This window comes from Vespula pensylvanica, chromosome 1 (genome assembly GCF_014466175.1).
Source record: "Vespula pensylvanica isolate Volc-1 chromosome 1, ASM1446617v1, whole genome shotgun sequence".
NCBI lineage: Eukaryota > Metazoa > Arthropoda > Insecta > Hymenoptera > Vespidae > Vespula > Vespula pensylvanica.
Genome location: NC_057685.1, coordinates 3,737,449 through 3,743,619, shown reverse-complemented (window position 1 = coordinate 3,743,619; position 6,171 = coordinate 3,737,449). Strand labels below are relative to the sequence as shown.

Genomic DNA, 6,171 nt, shown 5'->3' with positions numbered 1-6,171 from the left:
AAAAAAAAAAAAAAGAAAGAAAAAAGAAAAAAAATAGAAAACAAAACTGTATCACAAAAATTGGAATTACCTGTCATATTGATGCATTATTTAATAGTAATAAATGTAATTCATTAAAAAATATTTTTATATGAAAAAACGATATAGATATTTATTATTTATTTTTTATTTAGATATATGTTACATATGCTGCGTGAATAAAAAGAAATAATATTATTTCTATGGAAATGTATATATATATATATTTTTTTTTCATTATTATATATAATCATACGTGTCGAGGAGTTAATATATACTGAATAAACTACACGATCGATACTCGTTATGCAGATAGAAATGTGATGCATCGATCGAATTTAAATGATAGCGAGTGACCATCGTAAGAACATCGTGCGATAGGATAATCTCCGTGATCGTCGTAGTTATGTCTATAGTTCAAGGCTCTTATACTTGATTGTTTCGAGTTGCGACACGTAAGGGACATGTAGTTACTTACACGAGGTTGTTCTCTTTGACAAGAACAACGTAAAGTATTTATCTATTTTACTCAACTCTTTAAAAATCTACGTAACGTTCAAATAGTGTGTTACTACTCACATATACATTATTACTTTTTCTTTATTTGCAGTTTTATTTCCTTAGTACTTTTTCAATCTTATTGCTTTATATCACGCGAATACGAATATTGAGAATTTATACACTCGTATGTATTTTTAATTTTATAAAATTTTTTAGTTAAAGAATTTTTTTCTTTCTCTCTCTCTTTCTCTCTCTCTCTCTCTCTCTCTCTCTCTATTTTTTTTTTTTTTTAATTCTTACAAGAAGAAACCATGACATATAATTTTGAAATTTTTAATACGATCATATCTAAGATAGAAGAAAATTTATTGATAAAGTTAGTTAAAAAATTGCCAAACTATCGAGACAAATCATTTTTATAGTATTAGAAACGATGAGAAGAAAGAAAATGATAGTATAGCAATTCGTTATAATTATAATTATATATACACATATAATATGTATTATATTTAATAATATCATAAATATTATAGTATTATTAAAGTATTAACCACTCTTTTTTAATATATAATATCCGATACGACAATAGTCTTCTTTTTAATATTGCATATATTCTTTTTAATATATAATATTAAATTATTTTTTTAATATACAATATCCAATATCACAATTGTCCAATAAATTTCATATTTCATAATTGATTAAAAACAGCAATTCGGTTTTATGAAGATGTCACCTGCTCGATTATACGATCTACAATTAATCGTATTTAAGCAGGAGGTATTCGAATCCCATTTAGTTTTCCTTCTTTCCGGGTAAATCGAACACACCCAACGTTGGCGTGCCACTCCGGGAAAACGGATAATCTATTTTCCGTCCATGCGAATCTCGATCGGTATATCGTCTCCCTTTCTCCCTTTCTCTCTTTCTCTCATTCTCTCGTTTCCTCTTTCTCTCTGGAGAATAGACCCTGGAGATTCAACACGTATTAAGCCAATTAATTGATGCCAACACCTTCGTTGTAATTCAGTATTTCTGAAACTCATCGAAAGGACATGTACGAAGTACTCTATTTAGCTGCATTCTGATCATGCAAATTCTATGAACCCACCCAATAATGGCGTGCAGAAAGACAGAGATAGAGATAGAAAGAGAAAGAGAAAAAGAGAGAGAGAGAGAGAGAGAAAGAAAGAGAGAGGAAGAGAGATAAAGAGAGAGACAATTAAGGAGAAAAACTCCATCGTGCTATAAAAGAAAGTGAGGAAGTGAGAAAGAGAAAGAAGAAGAGAGAGAAAGAGAGAAAGAGAGAGAAGGAAAAAAGAAGAAAAATGGCCGTCCATTAGGTGGGATCTATTTGTATTACGAAATCACTTTGTCAACAGGGTAAGCGAGGAATCGATGTCAGGGTTGCCTCGACATAGCTCGTTCTAAACGTCGATAAATCCTTCGGTTCACCGCGAACGTTCTCCCTTTACCATTGATCTCGTTCACCGATAAAATATAAAATTCAAAACCCCTTCGCACGAACGTAGACCGCACACGAGAGTACACGCGGAATAACGATAAACGGTAAAGAATGTCGATAAAGAGAGTGATAGCTTATTTTTTAAATTCCTATAAAATATTTTCGTGTTTGTTTTATATGAACGTAAAGTTTCTCTCTGTCTCTCTCTCTCTCTCTCTCTCTCTCTCTCTCTCTCGCTTTCTCGCTCTCTTTTTCTTTCATTTCAATTGAACATTTTCTTCGTTAAGAAAAGAATATTCCGAGAATTTAAAAATCGATAAAAGTAAAATGAAGTGAGATAGATAGATAGATAGATAGATAGATAGAGAGAGAGAGAGAGAGAGAGAGAGAGAGAGAGAGAGAAAGTAAATAATTACCTACCAACATGAATAATTCTAAACAAATGTGTATAATTATTATACTGTAAGCGCATATTTTATTATCGTCACAATGTTAATAATATATTAGAATATTTTATCAATTTTTTTCTATCTTTATGTCTTTAATATTAAGATAAGAGCATATCTTGTTAAAAAGAAATTGACAATAATATCGTTATAATGTTTATAATTTGTTATAATATTTCATAAGATATATGGATTTTTTTTATTCTTTGTCGATTTGTTGTAATTTGTTTTTCTAAATAAAATAATATATATATTATGTTATAATATCAATATTAATGTAAAGATCGAAAATTAAAGAAAAGAAATAAAAGATAATAGAAAATAAACGGTAGATGAAAATTAAAAGAAATTACGGAACAATTTTAAATAAATAAAAATAATACAGTTGTTTAACAATACAAAAGACGTATATTGTGGGTTTGTAATTTCTCAAAAACTCCTATTATTTCTGTCCAATCCGCATGAAATTTCGTATAATTGTTCTTTATGACTCGACGGAAAATTTAGGCTACTTAACTGACGGAAATATTAGCTATAAAACAGGCTATGAGGTTTTAAACGAGTAAAAGAAAGAGACAGAGAGAGAGAGAGAGAGAGAGAGAGAGAGAGAGAGAGAGAGAGAGAGAGGGAGATTGGTATACGACCGACGTAAAATACGGACGGTGAGAGACAGAAGGAAATTTTGAAGTTGGTTACACTAGAAATGCATTGATTGAGTGATTTATGATCGTGATTTGTGATCTATGTTCCGTATTTCGTGGTTTGTATTTCGCGTTCCTTGTTTCGTCTTTCGCGTTTCGTGTTCGGTCTTTCCATATTTCGTGTTTCCATATTACTTCGAAGAAAGAAAGTACAAAAATGTTTTTTGTCGAGCTTGCCCGCCGTACTTCAAATACGAAATAACATAAGTCATTACTAACAAATATAATATATAAATAAATACATACAAATATTTAAAAAATAACGACATAAAAATACATCATTGAAAGAAATATATCTATAGAAAAAAAAAAAAAAAAAAAAAAAAAAAGGAGGAAGGTCGAAGACAACAAAAAATGAGTATAAGTGCCACCAGAGACACGCAGTACTTTTCAATTGAAACACGAAAGAATGAAAATCAAAACGATTCGTATCGACGAGTTCGTTCGTATTCGAAGAAACGTAACGTGTTCATTTCTCTCTCTCTCTCTCTCTCTCTCTCTCTCTCTCTCTCTCTCTCTCTCTCTCTTTCTCTTCTCTCTCTATCCTTCTGTCTGTTTGTATTCCAAAGAACGTCAGCAAGTTTTCCCTTAGTACGTTAAAAACGTTTCGAAGGCCGGAACAAAACTTCCCCACCATTTCTCCCTCCTCTCTACTCTTCTTCATTCCACTCATCCATTCCCGAGACGACGTTCAGCAATAGAGGAACGGAAACGCCATTATGAAATTTTTCCGGATACCGGACACGCTCGAACGAAAGCCGAAAGCGAGTTTTTCGACGGTCGAGCCTTTCTCGTCGTTCTCTTCGTTTCCGTAGATGCAATATGCTTGCATCTCCCCCCTCTCTTTTCTCTCTCTCTCTCTCTCTCTCTCTCTCTTTCTCCTTCCTATTTTTCTTGTTCTATCTTTTTTACTTTCCTGTTTCTTTCTTTTTCTTCCTTTTCTCTTTCCTTTTTCTTCTTTTTTTTTTCTTCTCTTTTTTATTCACCGATATTAAACGAATCTTAAGGGTCAATTCAACTGGAATCATTTTATTCGACAAATTTTTATTTACTGTCGCGACGATCAATCGTAATTTTATTTTTATAGAAATACGTTTAAATGGGCAATGATCGATTTTATTTTTTAACAGAGACAATTTCTTTTCTCCACGATGATACACTACCGCAACAATGTAGTAAAATATATAGGTCTATATATGTAATTCTAATAGAAAGTAAAAAATTTACATCTTTTCAAAAATACATCAGACACATATACAGCGTAATTTACATTTACGTTCGGCTGCATCGTCATAATGATTCATCAAGTGTTACTCGCTTGAAAATTAATGGCGGAATATTAAAAATTCGAAACGTTTAAATTCAAGAATATAATATCCAATATATCTCGTTTATTTCTATCACGTTGATTAATTATAATTTTTATAGATATATATTTCATCGGATAAAGATTAATTTTACTTTTTTTTTAACACAGAAAAATTTTTTTTCTCGACTATAATAGACTAATGTAATGATCTAATAAAACGCAGACATTCTTTTTGACATTTGAATTTTATGTTTATTTTTTTTAATTTCTAACGAAACATCAGGTAAATTAAGTGCATGTGTACGTAGTCCTTTCTTTTTTTTTTTTAAGAGAAAATATACAATTTTCTTTTCTACAAAAATAAATTATACACACACAGATATACAACATAATTTTACATTTTCATTCGCTGCAGCGTCATAATGATTTGACAAGTGTCGCTGGCTTGTAAATTAATGGCACAATATTAAAAAATATCGCAAGGTTTAAAAACCTATGTAATGACGTTGAAAATATACCTTCGAACATTTAATCTAACATCCATACACTCGTTTCTAATCTCATTTATAATCATTCACTTTAACCACCGTTAGCTTCACTACTTAACATTGATTTAATTCAACTTTAAACTCTTGAAGAACGAACAAATCATTTCGATCGTTATTATTCGATTAGGTCGAAATTAAGTACCAATCGATTGTATTAGTGTAGTTAGATCGTTGATGGATAGACCGATAGAGAAAATAATATATATGTAAAATAGCAAGCAGATCGAGCGCAACAGTAGTGCTTAACAAAACAAAGTCGCCATATTTACGTTAGCAGCGGCGTTTACAGACGCATGGACGTCTTGTTTCTGTATCGTGCTCTGCGGGTTGAGGTTACGTATCGATTGGCGAGTCTGACCTAACACTGACACACTTCACTCGCGAGGTCTGACCTCTGTTCCGTATCGTGTATCGACCATTACCATAACCTTAGGATTTATATAAGTTTATCGTCCACGAACGCTTCCACGATCATTCCTAACGAGCAAGCAATGACGGCCACCTTATCTTTCGATTACAATGATAACAAAACGTTTATATCTGTCCCATTATCAGGATTAACCGTCTCTTCCACGTATAACATCAAATTTTCTTTTTCTTTGGAGGAAAGAAAAAAGGAAAAAGAAAAAAGTACAAAAATATCATCAATAGGTATTATCATACAATAACGATTTTTTGTAAACTTTATAAAATAGAAAAGAAATTTTCTAATTTGCTTTTATGGAAGGAAAAAAGAAAAAGAAAAAGGAAAGAGAGAAATATTCGACGATTATATTTTAAATCAACAATTTCAACTTACACTCGACGAGTATATTTTTAAATCAATATTCAACTTACAGTCGACATATATACGTGAGATATGAAATAAATGCGAGGGGAAGTGGGGTTAAAAAAGTTTTGATAATCCTATATTTCGTTAGGAGAAATAACGTTAGGTATTTCGATGTATGTTATTACAACTCGCTAACACGTGGTTCGCATGACAAAAGAATAATAAAAAAGAGAGGAAAGGAAGAAAATAAAACAAGAAAAAAAAAATCAAATGTCGCAAATTAGCCACCTACCAGATTACAGATAATTGATATATGTGACACATGGAGGAGTTATTAAAAATATATATATACATATTTTTCCGATAGTTTTCATTGGCAAAAGATATAAAGAAAAGGAAAAAATAAATAAA

The 6,171-nt window shown here is 31.0% G+C and overlaps 1 protein-coding gene across 21 annotated transcripts in view; it reads left to right on the top strand.

Annotated features, from left to right (window-relative positions):
- Window positions 1-6,171, top strand: part of LOC122629946 (potassium voltage-gated channel unc-103) — a 130,215-nt gene that overhangs the window by 60,475 nt on the left and 63,569 nt on the right. The window lies entirely within an intron of this gene.